The sequence below is a fragment of the Gorilla gorilla genome, chromosome 18 (assembly GCF_029281585.2).
Source record: "Gorilla gorilla gorilla isolate KB3781 chromosome 18, NHGRI_mGorGor1-v2.1_pri, whole genome shotgun sequence".
NCBI classification, from domain to species: domain Eukaryota; kingdom Metazoa; phylum Chordata; class Mammalia; order Primates; family Hominidae; genus Gorilla; species Gorilla gorilla.
In genome coordinates, this window is record NC_073242.2 from 68649194 (window position 1) to 68676047 (window position 26854).

General features: G+C 37.2%; 1 long non-coding RNA gene across 1 annotated transcript in view; it reads right to left on the reverse strand.

Moving 5' to 3' along the window:
- Window positions 1-26854, reverse strand: part of LOC129527434 (uncharacterized) — a 124469-nt gene that overhangs the window by 86117 nt on the left and 11498 nt on the right. The window lies entirely within an intron of this gene.

A 26854-nucleotide genomic window follows, 5' to 3' on the forward strand; every position in this document is an offset into this window, starting at 1 on the left:
CAAGACCCATCAGTGTGCTGTATCAGGAAACCCATCTCATGTGCAGAGACACACATAGGCTCAAAATAAAAGGATGGGGGAAGATCTACCAAGCAAATGGAAAACAAAAAAAGGCAGGGGTTGCAATCCTAGTCTCTGATAAAACAGACTTTAAACCAACAAAGATCAAAAGAGACAAAGAAGGCCATTACATAATGGTAAAGGGATCAATTCAACAAGAAGAGCTAACTATCCTAAATATATATGCACCCAATACAGGAGCACCCAGATTCATAAAGCAAGTCCTGAGTGAATTACAAAGAGACTTAGACTCCCACACATTAATAATGGGAGACTTTAACACCCCACTGTCAACATTAGACAGATCAATGAGACAGAAAGTCAACAAGGATACCCAGAAATTGAACTCAGCTCCCCACCAAGCGGACCTAATAGACATCTACAGAACTCTCCACCCCAAATCAACAGAATATACTTTTTTTCAGCATCACACCACACCTATTCCAAAATTGACCACATACTTGGAAGTAAAGCTCTCCTCAGCAAATGTAAAAGAAAAGAAATTATAACAAACTATCTCTCAGACCACAGTGCAATCAAACTAGAACTCAGGATTCACAAACTCACTCAAAACCCCTCAACTACATGGAAACTGAACAACCTGCTCCTGAATGACTACTGGGTACATAACGAAATGATGGCAGAAATAAAGATGTTCTTTGAAACCAACGAGAACAAAGACACAACATACCAGAATCTCTGGGACACATGCAAAGCAGTGTGTAGAGGGAAATTTATAGCACTAAATGCCCACAAGAGAAAGCAGGAAAGATCCAAAATTGACACCCTAACATCACAATTAAAAGAACTAAAAGAGCAAGAGCAAACACATTCAAAAGCTAGCAGAATGCAAGAAATAACTAAAATCAGAGCAGAACTGAAGGAAATAGAGACACAAAAAACCCTTCAAAAAATTAATGAATCCAGGAGCGGGTTTTTTGAAAGGATCAACAAAATTGATAAACCGCTAGCAAGACTAATAAAGAAAAAAAGAGAGAAGAATCAAATAGATGCAATAAAAAATGATAAAGGGGATAGCACCACCGATCCCACAGAAATACAAACTACCATCACAGAATACTATAAACACCTCTACACAAATAAACTAGAAAATCTAGAAGAAATGGATAAATTCCTCGACACATACACTCTCCCAAGACTAAACCAGGAAGAAGTTGAATCTCTGAATAGACCAATAACAGGAGCTGAAATTGTGGCAATAATCAATAGCTTACCAACCAAAAAGAGTCCAGGATCAGATGGATTCACAGCCGAATTCTACCAGAGGTACAAGGAGGAACTGCTACCATTCCTTCTGAAACTATTCCAATCAATAGAAAAAGAGGGAATCCTCCCTAACTCATTTTATGAGGCCGGCATCATCCTGATACCAAAGCCGGGCAGAGACACAACCAAAAAAGAGAGTTTTAGACCAATATCCTTGATGAACATTGATGCAAAAATCCTCAACAAAATACTGACAAACCGAATCCAGCAGCACATCAAAAAGCTTATCCACCATGATCAAGTGGGCTTCATCCCTGGGATGCAAGGCTGGTTCAATATACGCAAATCAATAAATGTAATCCAGCATATAAACAGAACCAAAGACAAAAACCACATGATTATCTCAATAGATGCAGAAAAGGCCTTTGACAAAATTCAAAAACCCTTCATGCTAAAAACTCTCAATAAATTAGGTATTGATGGGATGTATCTCAAAATAATAAGAGCTATCTATGACAAACCCACAGCCAATATCATACTGTATAGGCAAAAACTGGAAGCATTCCCTTTGAAAACTGGCACAAGACAGGGATGCCCTCTCTCACCACTCCTATTCAACATAGTGTTGGAAGTTCTGACCAGGGCAATTAGGCAGGAGAAGGAAATAAAGGGTATTCAATTAGGAAAAGAGGAAGTCAAATTGTCCCTGTTTGCAGACGACATGATTGTATATCTAGAAAACCCCACTGTCTCAGCCCAAAATCTCTTTAAGGTGATAAGCAACTTCAGCAAAGTCTCAGGATACAAAATCAATGTACAAAAATCACGAGCAATCTTATACACCAACAACAGATAAGCAACTTCAGCAAAGTCTCAGGATACAAAATCAATGTACAAAAATCATGAGCAATCTTATACACCAACAACAGACAGAGAGCCAAATCATGAGTGAACTCCCATTCACAATTGCTTCAAAGAGAATAAAATACCTAAGAATCCAACTTACAAGGGATGTGAAGGACCTCTTCAAGGAGAAAGAACTACAAACCACTGCTCAAGGAAATAAAAGAGGATACAAACAAATGGAAGAACATTCCATGCTCATGGGTAGGAAGAATCAATATCGTGAAAATGGCCATACTGCCCCAAGGTAATTTATAGATTCAATGCCATCCCCATCAAGCTACCAATGACTTTCTTTACAGAATTAGAAAAAACTGCTTTAAAGTTCATATGGAACCAAAAAAGAGCCCGCATCGCCAAGTCAATCCTAAGTCAAAAGAACAAAGCTGGAGGCATCACACTACCTGACTTCAAACTATACTACAAGGCTACAGTAACCAAAACAGCATGGTACTGGTACCAAAACAGAGATATAGATCAATGGAACAGAACAGAGCCCTCAGGAATAATGTCACATATCTACAACTATCTGATCTTTGACAAACCTGAGAAAAACAAGCAATGGGGAAAGGATTCCCTATTTAATAAATGGTGCTGGGAAAACTGGCTAGCCCTATGTAGAAAGCTGAAACTGGATCCCTTCCTTACACCTTATACAAAAATCAATTCAAGATGGATTAAAGACTTAAACATTAGATCTAAAACCATAAAAACCCTAGAAGAAAACCTAGGCTTTACCATTCAGGACATAGGCATGGGCAAGGACTTCATGTCTAAAACACCAAAAGCAATGGCAACAAAAGCCAAAATTGACAAATGGGATCTAATTAAACTAAAGAGCTTCTGCACAGCAAAAGAAACTACCAGCAGAGTGAACAGGCAACCTACAAAATGGGAGAAAATTTTCGCAACCTACTCATCTGACAAAGGGCTAATATCCAGAATCTACAATGAACTCAAACAAATTTACAAGAAAAAAACAAACAATCCCATCAAAAAGTGGGCAAATGACATGAACAGACACTTCTCAAAAGAAGACATTTATGCAGCCAAATAACACATGAAGAAATGCTCACCATCACTGGCCATCAGAGAAATGCAAATCAAAACCACAGTGAGATACCATCTCACACCAGTTAGAATGGTGATCATTAAAAAGTCAGGAAACAACAGGTGCTGGAGAGGATGTGGAGAAATAGGAAGACTTTTACACTGTTGGTGGGACTGTAAACTAGTTCAACCATTGTGGAAGTCAGTGTGGCGATTCCTCAGGGATCTAGAACTAGAAATACCATTTGACCCAGCCATCCCATTACTGGGTGTATACCCAAAGAATTATAAATCATGCTGCTATAAAGACACATGCACATGTATGTTTATTGCAGCATTATTCACAATAGCAAAGACTTGGAACCAACCCAAATGTCCAACAATGATAGACTGGATTAAGAAAATGTGGCACATATACACCATGGAATACTATGCAGCCATGAAAAATGATGAGTTCATGTCCTTTGTAGGGACATGGATGAAATTGGAAATCATCATTCTCAGTAAACTATCGCAAGAACAAAAAGCCAAACACCGCATATTCTCACTCATAGGTGGCAACTGAACAATGAGAACACTTGGACACAGGAAGGGGAACATCACACTCTGGGGCCTGTTGTGGGGTGGGGGGAGGGGGGAGGGATAGCATTGGGAGATATACCTAATGCTAGATGACGAGCTAGTGGGTGCAGCGCACCAGAATGGCACATGTATACGTACGTAACTAACCTGCACATTGTGCACATGTACCGTAAAACCTAAAGGATAATAATAATAAAAAAAAGAAAAACCATTATCAAAATATTCTGAAAAGCAAATTTATGATAAAGTAATACATATCCTTTAAGATCTAGCAATCTGATGGATGAGGTCACAAGAGCTGGGGCCGGAAATGTCATAAAATATATGAACTGAAAACACTTCTTTATATATGTTATATATGTTTAAAGGCATTATCAATACTAAGACCACCATAGAGCAAAAGTCAGATGATCTCAAAAGATGGCTCTAAATACTCCTGATCCAGAAGCTTTCTTCAGTCCCAGTGCACTTGACCTCACTGAAACTCCAGGGTCCCAGGACGTCCTCACCCATGGCTCCTAAGAACCCACACTTACCTGCAACTCCTACTTTTCCATTTCTGTTCCTTCTGCAGTTCTTCCAATTTCTGAACACAGATATGTCCAAAGGATTCCCATCAGAGTGTGTATCATAAAACCAGTATCCTGTGGAACACTGCTTAGTAAATTCCTGACTGGCTCTCCTGGTCTTTATCTGCCACTAGCACACACCACATTTACTCTTAGTGATATTTCCTCACTCTTGTCTACCCACAGAAGACATGCCCTTACTCCAGAAATGACACCCAGAAACCCTAAACAACAGAAGAGATTCCCACCAAGCAGAGGGAAAGTGCTCTTTTTCCAATGGCTTGCTCTGTCTCTTGTCCACATACACATCTGTTCTGAAGAACATGAGTTGCCACCAAGCATTCCCTACTGAACCCACATCCCAGATGTTAACTGGATCAAAAACCAGAATTATAAACCTCAAATCCTAAATTCCCTGTTAAATTACCTACGAAACCCAAATTAGAAAATTTTAAGATAAAGTGCACAGGGAATTTCAGCTGTCTTTATTTTTCTTTCTACATACATTTTCTACTTCTTATCCTGATGAATTGGTCTCAACTAAGAAATCACAAATGTTCCTTTTATCCCATTAGCATAAGGGTGACAAGAGTTTGTCCTGTGTGAGACACTCCTTTATTCCTTTCCATGAGCCCATGTGACGTACTAGATAATAAATTTCTTGAGAACAAAGACAATGCTGTACACATTTGTGTATCCCGCATGGCTACCTCATAATTAACAGGAGCTCAATAAATGCTAGAGGTGTAGAAGAACAACAAAGTAAAGACACTAAAAATGTACCCAAAGGCAGCATCTCTAGCAAAGAAAAAGCATTGCATCTTCCTCAACATTTAACAACTGAAAAAGCTATGAAAAACAATGACATACGGGATACTTTACATTTAAAAAAAAAAAATTCTAAACCCTCAAACCCCAAACCTCCATTCACGGACCTGTAGTGCCATAGTTGAAGTGTCTAAGATAGCAAAAGGGCAAATGATTGCGAAGACTGAATACCAATTCCAAGACGGTCCAAGCTCAAGCTGCTTATGCCAATGTTTCTTACGTTAAATGTGATCTTGGGCAGTTTACACCACATACCTATACCTCACTTTCTTTATCTCTAAAATGGAAACACTTTGATTAAAGCCACAAAGGGGGAAAAAAAAGAGTAAAAGTGATGAAAAGGCCTTCTTTGCATTTGTAGAACAATTCTTTATTAACGAAGAAACCCACATGTGAGTAAGAGGGTTCTTGCCAGGCAGGGGGGTGTGTGCATGTGTGTGTGTATTGCATGTCTGTGTGTTGCTTGTCTGTGTGTGTCTGTGTAGGTGTTTGGCCATGGATACAATTTACATGCTTAACTTTTCATTTACACAGCAGGAAATGTATGCCTTAGAACAAAGCCACTATTAATTTACATTAAAAAACTTTTGTTTCTACAATTGAGATCCAGTAAAATGTTCAAAATTCTAAAAGAAAGGGGAGCAAATCTCCTTTACCTTCAATACCATCATTCATGAAGGTTCCAACAGTTACTCCTCGTGAATATTTGAAGAAAAGTAACATATCTACAAAGGCTTAGGATGTCTGAAGGCAGCCTGCCTATCCTTTTCATTTTAAATAAAACTGATCACACATGGATTATTGCTCCAAAATATGCTGGAATTTCCGATTCTCTCAAAGATATTAGGAGCATTAACTCTAAGTTTTAGTTTCATAGGAGTAGGGAGTGGATTCTGGGAGTTACAGTTTTGTTTTTGGGTGACCAATTTCTGCAAACTGAAGTTAAGGAAAGATACTGGCCGTCATCCAAAACCAATCTTCTTACAATTTCATCATTTTAGGACAAGCAGTAGATCCTTCACACTGCATGGAACAAAATCAATAGAAGCCAAGAACAACAGGCATTGCTCTTTCAAGACCATTTCATCAGCATTTAGCAGAAGCAAACAACAATGAGGCATCTATAAGCTGCAAGAATAACAACATTTTCACTTTGTTATTCACTGTGCTCTAACCTGAACCCCATCTTCTTGTTCCAAATGCCATTTCAATACTTGAAATTGCTATAACTGGTAAAATCACAAACACATTTGTGAATTTCTATTTGCTTAAATAAGCTGAGTGTGTGACCTTTCTCTATCTCAGGTTCAGGTAATCTTCATTAACAGACTATTTTCTTTTTGCATATATTGTTTTAACCCATCTGAGGCTCAATGTCCCTTCCCTAGAAATACCAACTAACGGTTCTGTTTCCACCACGGAATGTTTAGATTAGACAGTCAGTGCACAGGGAAAATTAATACAGCCTCCACCTGATGCAAATCATGTTAATTTTTGCCCACACCGCTTTGTGCCGAATGCACCAGTACGCCCTGGCAACAGCTCTGGGCCCCGGAGAGGCACCTTTTCTAAATGTATCTGGTTACTCTTCGTCATCGTGGCATCCTGGAAAGGCAGAGCATCAGTCTGCAGAATAAAAAGAAGCCACTCACCAGATGCATAAAAAAGGAATATCTTTAGTATTTAGAAAATGACACTCTGTTTATAGGCTGCTTTAAAAACAAAAACTTTTGTTGATACATATTTTACGTATTTTCGGAGCACATGTGATATTTTGCTACATGTATAGAATGTGTAATGATCAAGTTAGGGTATTTGGGGTATTCATCACCTTGGGTATTTATCATTTCTATGTGTTGGGAACATTTCAAGTCCTCTCTTCTAGCTGCTCTGAAATATACAACACATTGTCACTAACTACAGTCACCCTACTCTGCTACCAAATATTAGAACTTAACACCTTCTAGCTGTATGTTTGTACTCATTGACCAAACTCTCTTTATCTGTTCCCCTCCAACCCCTGCACCCACACATCCTTCCCACTCTCTGGCATCTATCGTTCTACTCTTTACTGCCACAAGAGTAAGTTTTTTAGCTCACACATATCAGTGACAACATGTGGAATTTATCTTTCTGTGCCTGGGTTATATAATGACCTCCAGTTCCATATATGTGGCTGCAAATAATGTGATTTCATTCTTTCATTATTTTTTATGGCCAAATAATATTCCATCATGTATATATACCACATTTTCTTTATACATTTGTCCACCGATGAACACTTAGGTTGATTCCATAATTCACTTTCCTATTGTGAATACTGCTGCAATAAGCATGCAAGTGCAGGTATGCCTTTGAAATACTAATTTCTTTTCCTCTGGATAGATGCCCAATAGTAGAATTGATGGACAGTATGACAGTTCTATTTTTAGTTTTCTAAGAAATATCCATACTGTTTTCCATAAGTGGTTGTATTAATTCACCTTCCCACAAACAGTGTACAAGAGTTCCCTTTCCTCCATATCCTTGCCAACATCTGCTATTTTTTGCCTTTTTAATGATAACCATTCTAACCGGGGTAAGATGATATATCATCCTGGTATTGATTTACATTTCCCTGACACTTAGTGATCTTGAGCATCTTTTCAAATACCTGTTGGCCACTTGCATGGCTTTGGAGAATTGTCCATTTATGGGCTTTGCCTACTTTTCAATGGGATTTTTTTTTTATTGTTGAGCTATTTGAGTACCCTGTACATTTTGGATATCAGTCCATTGTTGGATGAATAGTTTGCAAATATTTTTTTCCACTCAACAGGTTGTTTCTTCATTCTTTTGACTGTTTCCTTTGCTGTGCAGATGCTTTTTAGTTTAATATAGTGCCATTTGTCTATTTTTGTTTTAGTTCTCTGTGCTTTGAGATCTTAACCATAAAATCTTTGTCTAGAACAACATCTTTAAGTGTTTTCCCTATGTTTTATTCTAGTAGTTTTATAGCTTTGGGTCTTACGTTTAAGTCTTTTAAAAAATTAATTATTTATTTTTAACAAAGATAGGGTCTCACTATGTTGCCAAGGCGGGTCTTGAACTCCTGGCCTCAAGAAATTCTCCTGATTCAGCCTCTCAAAGTGCTGGGATTACAAGCATGAGCCACCATGCCTGACCACAGTTAAGTCTTTCTATATTGGGAGAAAGTCAGGTCCAGTTTCATTCTTCTGCATGTGGATATCCAATTTTCCCCAGAACCATTTATTGAAGAGGGTGTACTTTCCCTAACGTATGCTCTTGGTGTCTTTGTCAAAAATCAGTTGTTATAAGTATGTGGATTTATTTCTGGGTTCTCTATTCTGTTCCACTGTTCTATATAACTTTTTATAGCTATATGATGATATTTTGATTACTATAGTCTTGAAATATATTTTGAGGTCAGATAGTGTGATGCTTCCAGCTTTATTCCTTTTGCTCAGGATTTCTTTCACTGTTCTCTTTGGTTCCATAACAATATTAGAATTATTTTTTCTATTTCTGTGAGAAATGACATTGCTATTTTGATAGGGACTGCACTGATATAGTAGATGCCTTTGAGCAGTATTGTCATGTTAATGCTATAAATTTTTTTTAATAGGAAAGTGGATTTTTTAAATTATACTTTAGGTTTTAGGGTACATGTGCACAATGTGCAGGTTTGTTACATATGTATACATGTGCCATGTTGGTGTGCTGCACCCGTTAACTCATCATTTAACATTAGGCATACCTCCTAATGCTATCCCTCCCCACAACAGGCCCTGGTGTGTGATGTTCCCCTTCCTGTGTCCAAGTGTTCTCATTGTTCAATTCCCACCTATGAGTGAGAACACACAATGTTTGGTTTTTGTCCTTGTGATAGTTTGCTGAGAATGATGGTTTCCATCTTCATCCATGTTCCTACAAAGGACATGAACTCATCATTTTTTATGGCTACATAGTTTTCCATGGTGTATATGTGCCACATTTTCTTAATCCAGTCTATCATTGTTGGACATTTGGGTTGGTTCCAAGTCTTTGCTATTGTGAATAGTGCTGCAATAAACATGTGTGCATGTGTCTTTATAGCAGCATGATTTATAATTCTTTGGGTATATACCCAGTAATGGGATGGCTGGGTCAAATGGTATTTCTAATTCTAGATCCCTGAGGAATCGCCACACTGACTTCCACAATGGTTGAACTAGTTTACAGTCCCACCAACAGTGTAAAAGTGTTCCTATTTCTCCACATCCTCTCCAGCACCTGTTGTTTCCTGACTTTTTAATGATCGCCATTCTAACTGGTGTGAGATGGTACCTCACTGTGGTTTTGATTTGCATTTCTCTGATGGCCAGTGATGATGAGCATTTTTTCATGTGTCTTTTGGCTGTATAAATGTCTTCTTTTGAGAAGTGTCTGTTCATATCCTTCGCCCACTTGTTGATGGGGTTGTTTATTCTTCTAAATTTGTTTGAGTTCATTGTAGATTCTGGATATTAGCCCTTTGTCAGATGAGTAGATTGCAAAAATTTTCTCCCATTCTGTAGGTTGCCTGTTCACTCTGATGGTAGTTTCTTTTGCTGTGCAGAAGCACTTTAGATTAATTAGATACCATACAAATGGAAGAACTTTCCATGCTCATGGGTAGGAAGAACCAATATCATGAAAATGGCCATACTGCCCAAGGTGATTTATAGATTCAGTGCCATCCCCATCAAGCTACCAATGACTTTCTTCACAGAATTGGAAAAAAAAACTACTTTAAAGTTCATATGGAACCAAAAAAGAGCCCAGATTGCCAAGTCAATCCTAAGCCAAAAGAATAAAGCTGGAGGCATCACACTACCTGACTTCAAACTGTACTACAAGGCTACAGTAACCAAAACAGCATGGTACTGGTACCAAAACAGAGATATAGACCAATGGAACAGAACAGAGCCCTCAGAAATAATGCCACATATCTACAACTATCTGATCTTTGACAAACCTGACAAAAATAAGCAATGGGGAAAGGATTCCCTATTTAATAAATGGTGCTGGGAAAACTGGCTAGCTGTATGTAGAAAGCTGAAACTGGATCCCTTCCTTACACCTTATATAAAAATTAATTCAAGATGGATTAAAGACTTAAATGTTAGACCTAAAGCCATAAAAACCCTAGAAGAAAACCTAGGCTTTACCATTCAGGACATAGGCATGGGCAAGGACTTCATGTCTAAAACACCAAAAGCAATGGCAACAAAAGCCAAAATTGACAAATGCTATAAATTCTTTTGATTCATGAGCATGGGATATCTTTTCATTTGTTTGTCTTCTATTTCGTTCATCCATCTTTTGTAGTTTGCTTTGTCGAAATCTTTACCTCCTTGGTTAAATTTATTCCTATGTTTTTTTAATAGCTAGTGTAAATAGAATTGCCTTCTTGATATCTTTGGTGGCTATTTCATTATACTTGTATAGGAACACTACTGATTTTTACATGTTCATTTTGTATTCTGCAACTTGGCTGAATTTGTTTATCAGTTCTAAGAGTTTTTTGTGGTAGTCTTGTTTTTTTCTAATAAGATCATGTCATCTGCAAAGGTAAACAGTCTGACTTCCTTTCTACCAATTTAAATGCATTTTATTTTTTAATCTTGTGTGATTTGCTAGGATTTCCAGTGCCATGTAGGAGTGGTGAAAATGGGCATCCTGGTATTGTTTCTGTTCCTAAAGCAAAGACTTTCAACTTTTCCCCATTCAGTATGATGTTAGCTGTGAGTTTGCCATATATGTCCTTTATGATTTTGAGGTATGTTTCTTCTATGCCATATTTGTTGAGAGTTTTTTATCATGAAGGGATGCTGAATTTTATCAAATGCTTTTTCTACAACTATTGAGATGATCATATGTTTTTTATCATTCATTCTGCTTACGTGATGTATCACATTTGTTAATTTGCGTATGTTGAACCATCCTTGCAGCCCTGGTACAAAGCCCACTTGATTGTGGTGTATTATCTTTTCGATGTGCAGTAGGAATCAGTTTGCTAGTATTCTGTTGAGGATTTTTGAATCCATATTCATCAAGAATAATGACCTGTACTTTTCTTTTTTTGTGTGTCCTTGTCTGGTTTTGGTATAAGGGTGATGCTGCCCTCATAGAATGAGTTAGGGAGAATTCCTTTCTCTTCAATTTTTTGGAATAGTTTCAAGAGGATTAGTATCAGTTCTTCTTTATACATACGGTAGAATTCGGCCAAGAATCAATCCGCTCCTAGCCCTTTCTTTGCTGAGAGACTTTTTATTACTGATATGACTTTGCTACTGGTTATTGGTTTGTTCAGGTTTTCTGTTTTTTCCAGATTCAAGCTTGGTAGATGGTAGGTGTCCAGGAAATTATCCATTTCCTCTAGATTTTCCAGTCTGTTAGTGTGTAGCTGTTCATGATAGTCTCTGATGATCCTTTGTATTTCTGTTGTATCAGATGTAATTTCTTTTTTATTTCTGATTTATGTGGGTCATCTCTCCTTTTCTTGGTTAGTCAAGCTAGTGATTTATCAATTTTGTGTCTTTTCAAAGAATCAACTTTTCGTTTAACTGATCCTTTGAACTGTTACTTTAGTCTCTATTTTGCTTATCTCTGCCCTGATCTACATTCTTTCTTTCTTTCTGCTAATCTTGGATTTGTTTTGTTCTTGCTTTTCTAGTTTCTTGAGGTGCATCATCAGATTGTTTATTTAAACTCTACTGTTTTGATGTGGGCATTTATTGCTATAAACTTCATGTTAGTACTGCTTTTGCTGTATCCCACAGGTTTTGGTATGTTGTGTTTCCACTTTCATTCGTTTCAAGAAATTTTTTAACTTCCTTCTTAATTGTCTTAATTGATCTAATAGTCATTCAGGAACATGTTGTTTAATTCCATACATCCGTATAGTTTCCAAAGATCCTCTTGATATTTCTAGTTTTATTCCATTGTGTTGTGTTCTGAGGACATACTTGATATGATCTTGCTTTTTAAAACATTGTTGTTACCTATTTTGTGGCCTAACAGTCTATTCTGGAGAATATTCCACGTGCTGATGAGAAGACTTTATATTCTGTAGTTTTTGGATAAAATGTTCTGTAAATATCTGTTGAGTCCAGGTAGTCTAAAATCCAGTTTAAATAAAAGTTTATAAATGTTTGTTAACTTTCTGTCTAAATGATTTGTCTCATGCTGAGAATGGGGTTGGAGTTCCCCACTATTATTGTATTGTAGTCTCCTTAAATCTAGTAATATTTATCCTATGAATCTTGTTGCTCCAGTGTTGGACACATACATATTTAGAGCCATAATATTCTGTTGCTGAATTGATTCCTTTGTCATTATATAATGACCTTGTCTTTTTTTTTTTTTTTTTTTTTTTACTGTGTTTGACTTAAAGTCTGTTTTATCTGACGTAAGTATAGCTACTCCTACTCACTTTTGGTTTCTGTTCGTGTGGAGTAATTTTTTCCATTCCTTTATTTTTAGTCTACATGTGCCATTATAGGTAAAGTGTGTTTCTTGCAGGTAATATATAGCTGGATCCTAATTTTTAATCCATTCTGCCAGGCTGTAGCTTCTAAGTGGAAAATTCAATCCTTCCACATTCAAGATTATTATTAACATGTGAGGTTTTGTTCCTATTATATTGTTATTGTTTTCTGGTTTTAAATACTCTTCATTCCTTTCTTTTTCACTTATTGTTTCTAATTTTGGTTTGGTGGTTTTCCATACAGGTACCATTTAATTACTTTCCCTTATTCCTTTGTGTGATTGCTTTATTAGCAGGTTTTACGCATTCATAAGTTTTCATCATGGTAAATGTAGTCATTTTGCTCCCAGGATTAGGACTCCCTTGAGCAATTTCCGGGGAAGACTTTCTTTCTCCTTCAGTTACAAAGAATATTTTTGCTAGATATAGTATCCCTTGGATAGCATTTTTTTCTTTCAGTACTTTGAATGTATCATTCTTTCCTGGCTTGTAAGGTTTCTGCTGAGAAATTCACTATTAGCCTGATAAGGTTTTCTTTATAACTGACTAGGCACTTTTCTCTTGCCTTTTTCAGAATTCTGTCTTTGACTTTAGACAGCTTGACTATAATGTGCCAAGGAGAAGACTTTCTTGCATTGTATATGTTTGCAGATCTTGGAGCCTCCTGTTTCTGGATATCTAAATCATTTGCTAGATTTGGGAAGTTTTCATCTATTATTTAACAACAAAAAATAGATGAGTTTTCCAATCCTTTTGTTCTCTGTCTTCTGGGACACAAATGATTCAAATATTTGGTGGCTTTATAGTATCCCATATGTCTCAAAGCTTCAATTATTCTTTTAACATTATTTCTGTCTGATTAGGTTATTTTGAAAGACCTGTCTTCTGTCTTTGAGTTCTCAGATTCCTTCTTCTGCTTATTCTAGACTATTGTTGCATCTAACATTTTTTATTTCATTCAATGAATTCTTCAGTTTCAGGATTTCTGTATGGTTCTTTTTTATGATAACTAACTCTTTGATAAATTTTTCATTCATATCCTGCACTGTTTTTCTGATTTCTATGTATTGTTTTTCATAATTCCCTGGTATCTCACTGAGCTTCTTCACAATCAAGAATGTGAATTATTTGTTCAGGATTTCATGAATTTCTTTTTGAGTGGAATCATTGCTGAAGAATTACTGTGTTCCCCTGGAGATGTCATATTTCCTTGCTTTTTCATGTTTCCTGCATCCTTATGTTGCTACTTGGGCATCTGGTGTCAGTCACTGCCTTCAATTTTTTGAATTTACTTTAACAGGGGAGGGCATTGTTTTGAACATGTATCTATGGTGTTGGTTGGGTAGGGCACTTTAGCTATGATTCTAGATGTATGCAGTAGTGTAGTCTTTGTAAGACTTCTTCAGCTGTACACAGCACCAGTTATCTGTGATTTCTCCTCAGTAGCTTATGGTGCAGTTATTAGTGGAGGCTGTGGTAACGTTTTGCTAGGGCCTGGGGTGGCAGGTAAGTCAGTCTTCAGGCCCCATGATAGCAGCAGTGGGTTGAGCATGCATTTCCTTGGGCCCCAAGGCAGTGTACACTGGCACTGGTGTTACAGGTCCAAGCAGGCCAATTCTTGGAAAGTATAAAAATGTGAAGATTAATTCTGGTGTCATCAGAGCTGAATTAGAATACCATTCCTGTCACTTCCTGGGTATTTCATCTCAGGTAAGTTATTAGGTTGAACAACCTAATACTGCTGATATTCAACTACTGTATTCGGGGGCTACAAGATCGCAATTTCATATGGCCCAACTGGATAATTATAGTAGCCTCAATTTTCTGTAAAACTGAGAAAATATCCCCCAACTTAACAGGGCCATTGTATGGGCTCATACAATAGTCTCACAAAAACTCTTTCCATAATTTTATTAAAGGTTTGTTTTAAAATGTGTTAGTAAACGTAAAATGTCAGATTCTTAGTGAGAAACCCATGTTCTATATTTTAAACTTTTGAAAGATGAAAAAGATATGGTAAAATCAGCACTTCTGTGGTGGAAAAAAACAAAACAAAACAATCAGGACAGAAAAATATGCCCTAGGAACTCCGAATGGTTTTCTCTGGCTACACACAAAGAGTCTGCATACTGCTAAGGGCTCAGTCCCAGAGGGCTGCTCTATGCCCTCTCTGTGCAGCTCAGTAGGATGGCTCGGCCTTCTTTCCCTGAACACCCAACAGCCTTATGAAGGACCACACAAAGTCTTTCACCAGGACTTCCCCTCCGGATTCCTCCAGACAACCTTCTGCTTGTCTGTCCACATCCCTCTGCTCTGGAATGTCCTTGTCCTAGAGCCCTTCCATCACCTCATCATTTGAACTTACATTAACCAGTTCTGCAGCTTGCTCCCCTGACCTAGGCTGACTTTGAGGGGGAAAAAAAAAGGCAATGTTTGCATTTTAGCAATAAGATTAACCACAACCCTGAAAGTCACAGGCCACAAGCCACACTCTATGCTACCACAGTGTACCGATTTGCTTTTGTAGGCCTCCTTACAGTATGGGTTTGATCTGGAGCCCTTCTCTCTGTTTTAGAGAATATTCACAATGAAAAATTCAGTGTAGGTGAATGACCCATCATTTCTGTTCTAATGAGGTCTTTGGAATTCCAGAATAGATATGCTTATTGCTGAGATCTCCCCTCTCCCTCTCTCAAGCAAAAAGATATCAACGAAGGTGGCCTCTCAATTATCACCCAGTTCAAAACTGTCTGACTTCCAGGAGCATGTAAGCAAGCAGAATGTGGTGTAACAAACCCAATGCCCAGCTCAGTCTCACCACTGCCACAAAGTTCAGGCGATTTAGCCACAATAGGAAATACCCTCATTGTTCTTACATGATGGAACACTATTTCTACGTTCATCCCAGCTATACAAACAATTATATGCATAGTAATAACATTCAAGATGAAGAAAGTAATGAGATAAAAGACACATGATACGTGTTCCCTACTTTACACACACATGTGCGCACACACACACAAACACACACTCAAACAGAAAGTCCATGGACTTTTCAAGAACCCATCAGCTGATGACATTTACCACAGGGCTCACTGGTCATTCCCTCGATGCACTTCAAGTATTTTCTTTTAATAATCAGGAAAGTAAGGCAGCACAAAGAATGAGGTACTGCGACAGGGAGACAGTCAACAGAAGGGGACAAAGAGAGAAGAGTGTCACTGCTGCTGGCCAGGCCAGCGGCCCAGGGCCCCACATATCCCACAGCAGTCTATCTGGCAGGTCCCCTCATAAAATTGCAGGCATGGGCTCCTATCATGTCCCCTCCATGTTAAAATGAGGATTACAGCTCAACATTGCTAAAAACTCAAAGTGCATTTCTTTGATCAAAAATAACAAAATTAAATCCTAAATCTCACTTATAAATCCTAACACTGAAAGAGCTGTCTGAGAGCATCTAAAACAGTGTTTTTCAAACTGAAAGTAATGGTTATGGGTCACAAAATCAATTTAGTTAATGACACTTTTAAAAAATAAATATTGCACACTGTAAGAACATATACTGGTTTGTAAAATTTCTGTTTTCAACATGTGTCTGTGCTATAATGTTTTATAAAACGTATTTCTTGCTGTGGGTTGCACTCATTTAAACAAAAGGCTTCAAAATATTTATCTAATTCAATATCCTCACTTGATGACAAAACCGAACCCCAAAGTGGGTAAAGGTGGTTAAAGTAAATTACACAACTTGGTACTGACAAGGATTCAAACCTATTCATTCTTCATCACAAGATGTCTTTTTAAGAAAAACCACAATCCCATTTCTACAATTCTTAAAAGTCCCACTAAACATCATCATTTATAAAACACAGAAGCAGGTATCTGCAAATTTTTCAGAGAATTGAGTATAAACAACTTAAACAATTTCTCCAAGTCACTTGGCAAATGTAGGTTCTCAGGGTAAAATCAGACAGTGGGATTAGAAACACGGCACTGTGGCTTTTAATCAATACAAGATTAGATACCTTTAACACTTTAAGCACGATGTCGAGCACTTAGTAAACGCTAGTATCTTCCTTAATCATACTTCCTGCACTTTCACATCCATACAGCTCGAGCCCGGATGGAGCCCAGACCATCCAACAACAGCAAATCTTCCATCTAATCCAGCTACCCAACCATAGTATTACCATTATTAAGTAATCTGCAATTCGTCAAGTATCTAAGGCAGCCCCAAGAAAACACAAAAACCATAAACACATCCTGACTTACTCTAATGGGTTGTAAAATTAAATGAAGTGGACAGAAAAACAAGATTCAAAACAACCACTTAAGAAGGAAAAATCAAATCATTCAAATGAAAATGCCACACTGAATACAGAATACAGACATCTCTTCTGATATTTTGGTTAATTCTAACTACTTTGAAAGATTGACCCAAACACCTTCTAGACAATCAAGAGTTGAAGGTTATGCCTATACCCTCAGAAAGCTAATTTTGCCTTCATTTTACAATCGAGTCTCTGATTTCTCACAAACCTGCATGCAATTTGAGTCTTAATATAACTACAGCTTATTGGGTAAGTCCACCATCAACTAATCTGCAAATTATGGTATATTTATCATTTGCTATTGATATCCTATATCCTGACAGATATACTCAAGTGGAGGTTTATTTCTAACAAAATATTCCAGTTAATTGGGGGGTATTACATTGGTCCACATTAACAGAAATTATTCAACTTGAATAAGAAGAAACAGCTAAAGCTAAAATATATAATATTTAAGTTATAATAAATCATAAATCAGTCAAATTATATGTCTCAAGGACAGTTCTGGGCAGAGAAAACCAAATTAACAAATACTTAATCAAATGCCCTCTATATGCAAAATACTGTGCTACACTTTATATTTTAGGTAAATGCAAGTAACTTACTTTCCTGGCTAAAGTCTTGGGTCAGATTATAAAAATGACAATTGATTACATAAAACTTAATTAACCTTTTCCTTCCTCCTCATAGATACTCTTCATACCAATTTATGTATTTCCAAGTACTATACCTACAATGTAGAGGCATCTGCGTTTGAGAGGTTTGAGGGAGAAAAGAGATTTTAAAAATCATATAAACTTTAAAAACAAATGAACAAGTGGCCACCCCATAAACATACCCTTTTGCATCAAGTGGTTGGACTCACATTTGACAAGCTGCTTATTTGTTCAAGTAGCAGATGATGATCAAACTTTCCAATCTCTAAAATAGCTCCCAGATTCTAGATTACTCAATTACCCTTCATTTCACAGCAAGTAGCTATAATAAAATAATCTAAATAAAACTCTTTTTTTTCTTTTTTTTTTTTTTTTTGAGACGGAGTCTTGCTCTGTCACCCAGGCTGGAGTGCAGTGGCGCGATCTCGGCTCACTGCAAGCTCTGCCTCCCGGGTTCACACCATTCTCCTGTCTCAGCCTCCCGTGTAGCTGGGACTACAGGCGCCCGCCACCACGCCCGGCTAATTTTTTGTATTTTTAAATAGAGATGGGGTTTCACCGTGTTAGCCAGGATGGTCTCAATCTCCTGACCTTGTGATTCGCCTGCCTCAGCCTCCCAAAGTGTTGGGATTACAGGTGTGAGCCACCATGCCCAGCCTAAATAAAACTCTTTAATTCAACTTCTCAAAAGTAAAAGAGTGGGTTTACATATAATTTGAGCAAACCAGAGAGGACTATTCCCTTCATCAGAGACTTTCTGACACTATTAGAGTGAAAGAACCAGTCTTGCAATTAGTTACATAAAACCACAACCAAATTCAGAAGTCAGTACCAAATTTAGCAACCCTATCATTTTTCAAGGTTGTACCAGTTTTTACTAGACAAAGCAAATGAAGCCTAGGAAAATAACCTGAACATGTTCACGTTTAGAAAAGTCTACTCTTCTATAGTCCTATTTAACCAATGTCATGAGATCCTTAAGTTTATGAAAGTATTTTCTCTTCTATGAAAGAAGCAAAAAAAAAATTATTTTTCTTAGCTTAGAAATCTTTAAGGCAAACCCAGGTCCACTCTCGTGACCTTATCTTTTTTATTCCTTTCTTTCTCCCTAGGTATCTGTAACATGGTTATTTTCATTATTTTCTCACTTATTTTTTTCTTGTGAATCACCTGTGGCTTTTTAGTATAGCAAATACGTTAGGCTAAATTAAAAAATCGGGTTTCTTTTCTCACTAAGTAAATAACTGATTATAATATTTCATCTTGAATTAACATTATTCTTAATTGTCTGTGCACCTTACCTTACACTTTTAGCAGTCATATGCACTTCCTTCTAGTTTCTCTGACTTTTTTGCACATCAGTCTCCTCGGAAGAGAAAAATCTAACTTGTTTTTTTTAAACGGGGTCTCACTCTGTCATCCAGGCTGGAGTGCAGTGTCACTATCTCAGCTCACTGTAGCCTCAACATTTTGGGCTCAAGTGATCCTCCCACTTCAGCCTCCAAGTAACTTGGACTACAGGCGCTCACCACCACACCGGCTAATTTTTGTATTTTTTGTAGAAACAGGGTCTCACTATGTTTCCCAGGCTGGTCTCAAACTCCTGAGCTTAAGCAATCCACCTGCCTTGGCTTCCCAAAGTGCTGGATTACAGGCGTGAGTCACCACACCTGGCCAACCATGAAATGTAGACATTACTAGAGTCAGGCATACCTGAACTCTCTAGTCATTCATTAATCCAGGCTCTCCTGTCATTCATTAATTCTGTGGCCTTAAGATATAAAAATTCTCTGAGCTTATTTTCTGAATAAAATGAGGGATATAATACAGATTACATCAAATTATTAAATAAACTAATGTGTGGACACAACTCTTCACAGAGAGTGTGGCACAGGTGAGGAACCAATGGTCATGCTGGGGTTGCTCTCACTCACTGGTTTTGATTGTTTGCTCCACATGAAAACACACTGTCTCAAAAACACACCTGATTTTCTTCCAGACATGACATGTAGAACACCCCACTAGCCATGACTCTAAATCAATCTCTGTAGTACCATTTACCCAGCAATTGTGCCTCCTGAGGCAGTAACTATCTATGTGCACTGACCTAGAGGCTGGCAGTTTCAATGAAACCCTGCCTCCCCTTTCTTCTTTTCATTCCTCTACTAGAAGCAACACTTTTGTTCTAAGACACAAGTCAAAGACATTGATCTTACACAATAGAAAATTGTGGCTCACACACCTAGAATTCCCATCATTCTAATACGATACAGAGAGCTACTCTGTTAAGATCCAGACCTTTCAAGGCACACTGGCCAGGCAGCATCTCCACTTAAATCAGAAGGGAACAGCCCACCATGAGTAACCAGCATGCTGCTGCTCCTCCCCAAAGCTGCCGTTCTGCAGCTGACTCGGGGACTTCGAAACAACTTCTGTAGTGGCAAAGGCTGCTCCCAGCTTTTACATACTTTTCAATTCATATAATAGACATTTCACAGAAAGTTGTTGATAGATTTTCTTCTGCCTGTGCACATCAGTTAAATGTGTTTTATTTCCCTTCTGGGCTGTGTGCTGGCAGAGAATAACACAATGAAGAGGTGATAGTATGCCTTTCCAGGCCCTTTATGGCCAAGATTATGAAAGAAGGGCTTTGACGAAGAATGTTCAGGCCGACTATAATAGTTTTCCTTTTAGTGTATTATTGTTGCCATGTGTTTGCTGCTGTCTGGAGCAATAAAAAAGCTCTGAAATATTTGTCTGTGTCCTCCATAGACCCAAGAGTTTCCATAAGAGAAATCACTTGGAAAATCACACTATTGCTCCAAATAAAATATTAAGACAAAAAACTTGTTGAAATGTTGAGCTAAAATACTAAAGAATTAGGACCACAGCTGTAATTTATGAGGATATGAGTGCCTTCGCCTCCTAAGGGCCTTTCCACTCCCACCACAGGCACATGTTTGGTATTGTTCTCACACAACATAGATGCCACCAACCAGAACGAATTGCTTTGGGGATCCTCAGAAGTTCTGACAGGATAGATTGGATGGACAAGGAAAGCTGTCATGATTCATTTCTTGAGTAGACGGACACTTAGTAAACCAATAGTCAGTTCTTACAATTTTATTTGAAGAAATGATGATTACTTCTTTTGTACATGAAAAATACTTTTTCTTTCTTCCTGTCATCCTAAATGTAGATTTATTTACTTAAGTTGAAAAATTTGGCCTCAAAATGTAACAAATTGATTAATGATAATAATCTATCAGAAAGGAAGTGAGCCCAACATCAGTAACATCAATAATCTTTGAGTATTCATGAATTCTCTCTAAACTCAATCTTAACAGAAATATTCTCATTAAGAAAATCTCTAACAGAAGAGACAATTTGCACTCAGGCCCACAATTTCATCTTCACTATTCAAATTTAAAGACAGATTTCTGTGTTTATTCTCAGTACCCAGAAAAAGTAGGCACTCAATGAATGTTGTGGTAAGTAAACTTCATGTTTTAGCACTTAGCCACACGCAACTTTAGTATTGCTTGAAAGTTGTTCACTTGCTTATGAACCTGAAAAATAAGTCTTGGATGTTTAGTTATCCCAAGACCTAACACAGTGTGCCTATTTGCTCTCAAATATTATCAACATCAAAGAAGTTTTTAGTTTGCCAAAATGTTAGATTGAGTGAAGTCCCTATAATCAAGGTAGATTATCTGCATTGCCCAAGTTTTGTGTCCTCAGATTTTTATAGACATTATTGCGCATCTTCTGTTGACATTTTGTTTATGCCAAGTAGGATCTTTGTTTTTCCTAACCCAAAAGGGCTGAAAGAGAAGCTTTTGACTTAACAATTAATTCAGCATTTACCTATTTTATTTGTCTACAAAGTAATATGCTCATATGCTGGAGTGGAGGAAAGAAAGGTGGCTAGAAAGGTTAAAATGAGGTGTAGAAAGTAAAAAAAAAATGCTGTGATATAGAGTACAGATTTTACAAACAAGAATGTTATGGAAGAAAACAGTCAGTGTTTTGCTGAGATTACAAAGCTTAATTAGTGATAGCGGAGATCAGAAAAAAAATGCAATCAAGAGCAGAGTGTGGGGGATATGGGAGGTATTCAGCTAATGCTTCCGGAAATGATCTAAGTGATTCATTTGCAGAAAGAAAGGCTAGCTAGACATTAACTTGTCTGTAAAATGGTAATAATAGGAATCTGCTTTGCCTGTATCATAGGATTGGTATAAAGACAAAAAGAGATAATACATGGAAAAACCTGCAAACTATAATGAACCACCAGTGAATGCAGGTTCCTCCTATCAACCTCATCTTGCCTGATAACTCACACATTCTTCCAGTCTCGAAATTCCTTAAGTCTTTGGGTTGTACAAAATAAATAGTTTCCTGATCTCTCTTTTTTATTGAGATAGAAATTTTCTATGCATACTTTACTTAAAATGAATGACATTGTTACTGGCTCTGGAAATTAGAGAAAACTGGTTCTTTCTGATCACAACCTTGATCCTAGAGATGAAATACTCCACCTGGCAAGAGAGGAAAATCCAGGCCTCATGTCATGCCCTAAGCATGGTTTATGTTGGCACCACTCTTTCCCTATATCCCACCACCAAGAGAGCTGAAGCTCAGATAAGATGCATAACTCAATGGGTACTGGCTATACACTGAGAAACTGAGAGAACAAAGGACAATCCACAGTGTGACAACAAGCATGTCAGAGCTGGTCCTTGTCCCTTTATCCTTGATAGAGGCAACATGTGCCAAGGGAGGCAGGTGACTGAACAGTTTTATCTGTTCTCTCTTTAGTCATTAATTCATCCAGTGAACATTTATTGGGCAGCTATTATGTGTAAATCACTACATGAAAAGCCAATGGTAATACTAAAACAAAACAAAAAAAACTCTAATTTCTCAAACAGCATATAGATTCATTAAAAATACTGTTATCCAGTATGGAAATGAATGTCATGAATAAATGGTGCTCAATCATTCCCCCAGCTTCCAATACTTTTTAGTTCTTTTATCTGGAGCCAGATTACAAGGAAATCAAAAGTCATGCTCAGGAATTTTCACAGAGAAACTACTGAAGGATTGTGAGAAGAGACTTAATTAGCCTGAACCTGATTTACTATTGAATTTGGGAAGAAAAAATAAAACTAAAATCAACTAAAAGGTTCTAACAATAGACTATTTGTGAGATGACAAGGAAGGACTTAACCAGAGCAACAGAACTGAGAACAAAATAAAATAAATGCTTCAAGAGGCCACAAAGTAGAGGATGATTTTCAATGGAAATAAAACAGCTATAAAAGTTGAAGAAGGGAGAATAGATAATAAGAAAGAAAAGAGAAGCAGAAGGAAAAAGAGAAGCAGCACCCAAAGTAAAAGAGAAAAGGAGATGTAAGAGGAGAGGTCGCATCAGACTTTTTCCTTGAGTGCCTGGTTATTTTTTACTATGTGTTGCTCACTGCTTTTGAAAACTTATTCTTGGGTCTTATTTGTGGTAACTTCCTCCAGAGAGAAATTCTGTTGGCTTGTGTCAGGAACCTAGGACTTCCACAAGTTCCCAAACTCCTAAAACTAAATCCTGAGTTTAAAATGTTCTGGACTACCCAAGCAGTATGTCTTTGGATTACAGTATGCTTGAGGGTCTACTTGTGGTTACACCTTCTTAGGAATCCCCTTCCACTCCTGCTCTGCGTAGCACAAAAGTACTTTTCCTGTGGAACACACTGGGGCCATGTGGAGAGAGGGTTTAGGTATAATTCACCATAAATCTAAGAATGATTTCTTTGATTTCTGTGCCTTTGATCACATAGGACTGTCAAAATGAAGTTCCAGTTTGCCAAATGGGCAAATGTCCTCAGGATCAAAACAGCCTAAATTTGTAGCTTACCTCCTCTACTTTCCCATAAGTATCAGCCTGATAATGGCTTACCGTGTAGTTAGTTCTTCAATTATTTTAAGGAGATTTTAAAAAATTTTATATTCTGCATTTTAGTTGTTTTCAATAGAAGATTTGATCCAAATAATCTAGCCTACCAAATTCCTGGATGTGAAACAAAACAATAAATTCAAATCTCTACACAAAAAGTGTTGTGGTCAGCCATGGAAATACCTGGTCCCAAATCTGATGGCAAAGAGTAGGAAACATGTATAAGAAATTCCTATACTTCAGAAAGAAATCAGTATCTGAAAAACTGAGGTTAATAAGTTTATCTGACGATAGTTATAAACACATTTATACACCACTAAAAACTGTTATTAGGCCATCAACCAACAGTACATAGAAAATACTCATAATGATGTATATTCTAAGTATCAACAAATCTCTTACATTTTCAAAGCAAAATTCAATCTGAATAAACAGAAATAGATTTTTTAAACTCTTAAGCTTATAAAACGACCTGTTTAAAATTGCTTTCTAGGATTCCAGTCATAAGCTAGAACAACAATGACAAATCCTTGTTTCTCAATCTTAATTACAGTGGAATAAAAACCAAAAGTTTTTGGAATGGTGCTATGTTTTATACTGATACTCTTACTGTGTTTATAGTGGCATTAAATAATTTGAACGACTCTTCTGCAACTGAAGTGGAATATATGCTTTAGAGTATTGAAGAAGGATTTAGCTGAAGTTTCGAGTCTCATCACTTATTAGTTCAAACTATCAGCATAACAGAACTAAAAAGAAAAATGACACTATATTCATTATGTGATTTAAGCATAAAACACTGCCATGATAAATATTTGGAAATTCCAAGCTTTTATAAAAGCACACTTTATGTACTGTATCAGCATTCAACCCTTTAGGGTGTACACTGTGGACTGCCTCGTGGGGGGAGTTTATCTCATTTCATTTTCATTCTACATTCCACTTGTGAGTTGCCAACTAAATTGCTTCTTGGTTTATAGTATGGAAGACTTCATAATGTTTAGTTGGAATTGCTTACTTTTAAAGTACGCTGATAGAAAACCCAGTGTGGTTTGAAATATCCTCACCAGATGTTTGGATAGATGTGAAACCAACACATATCAAAAGGAGATCCAAACTACCATTAGCTGTATAATACATAGGCTCATACATTTAACAACTTCAACGGATCAAAACACATTAAAACTCTTCAGGGGAAATGAACTTAGTTCTTCCATTTTCCATTACTAGGAACTCAAATTCTACCCATCCTCTTTGGACTATCAGGATCTCAATAAATGTCAAGTAATAATGAGCTACAAGGACAGTGTAAGTAATTTAATGTGACTGGACAATGGAACAGTTTGATACGGTCACCAATACAGATTCATACTTTTAGTCTGAAAAACATAAGTTTAGTCACTAGAACAAAGAAAATGACAGTCTTATTTCTTTCCAAACCAGTCAGGCCACACCTAGTATAAGATGCTTAATTCTGAGCATTATACCTTAAGAAGGATAAAGACAAGTGGGATGTGCTTGGCAGATAAGAATCAGGAGGCTGGGCACAATAGCTCATGCCTATAAGGGAGGGCAAGGTGGGAGGATAACTGGAGCCCAAGGAATTCACAACCGGCCTGGACCCATCTCTGCAAAGAAAAAATTTTTTTTTTAATTAGCCAGGTATAGTGATGCACGGCTGTGGTCCCAGCTACTCGGGAGACTGAGGTGGGAGGATCCTTTGAGCCTGAGAAGCCGAGTGAGCTGTTATGGCACCACTGCACTCCAACCTGGGCAACAGAGCAAGACCCTATCTCAGAAAAAGGAAAAAAAAAATCAGGAGAGTTACAGGACCCTGAATCTACATAACAAAAAGAGCAACTACAAGGATAGGGCTATATGACCTGGTTTGGGCCAGGACTCAGGGAAGAGTGGATTCATGGGAACAACCCTTTCTAAATATTAAAAATAGAAATATACAAAAACAATGAATTTTACATGGATTCCCAAGGAAAGAAATTAGAAATAATATGTGTAAAATAAGCTATGGAGAGAGACTTTCAACTAGAGTTGTTTGTGGATGGAATGAACTGCTACGACCGGTAGGTAGTAGTGAACTAAACTACTCCTTCAGGGTATACTTGTTAATCCACACTAAGTATCCATGCACCATCACACAATCTTGCCTAAGCTGTGCTGTTCCCTGAACCAGTCCCCTTCTGTGACTACCTGGCAAAATATAACTTCAATCATTCTACTCACACATTGCCCTTTCTACAATTTTCCCTGACATCACTCTTTCCCCTAAACCTTCCCATCCTTAGAATTAATCATCACCTCATCCCAGCTTATGCAGCACTTTTTGTGTTTTCTATTACAGTATATACCTACACTAAAGTATAACAAAACATATAGACTATTATAATTATATTCTTGGTAAATGTGTTGTGTCTGGCATAATTTTAGTGCATTTATTGTACGTAACAGATTTGTTTAGAAATGTAGATAATATACAAATAATAGATGCAGAGTCAACCTAGATGACTTTAAGACACTGAGATTCTATGGTACTAGAAAATGTAGAGACACGTTTAAGGACTTTTAGCAGTGAACACAGAAGATTCTCTAACACCGACATGCCTAAAAAAGTACTACACATGTACCCTTAAACAGAACTAGAAAGACTCAGAATCCAGTACATTTCTTCCAACAGTAAAAACAAAAAATTCATGCAAAAACTCCATAGGTATAAGTTGGACATTTTAGATATCCAAAAAACAACCTTTAATTGAATAGCAATATAAATGATATTCTAAATAAAACAGAATGATAGATACAGAAAGATAATAGGAGGTTGTCAAGAAATATGAAGGAGTATGTGTATTCAGCCAGTAGTTACCAGATTACAAATCCATAAAACAAAAATTATTCATTATCCTCTTTTTCTGGGCTCTATTTTGAACTTACTCATTGACATATGCCAAAACTATAAAAGTAAGACAAAGCAGGAAACCTATAGTCTCACCACCAAGTCAAATATTTCCATTGTGACCAGTCTTTCCACGTGCAGCTACATGGACTGTGAATTAAGTCCAAACATATTTACCTTAAGCCATTCTTGTTGAGCTTTGAGAAATCTCTACTTTTAAAGAAAAACAGGTCTACAAGACCATGAAACATTATTTCTCATATTTAAAAGAAGCAGCGAA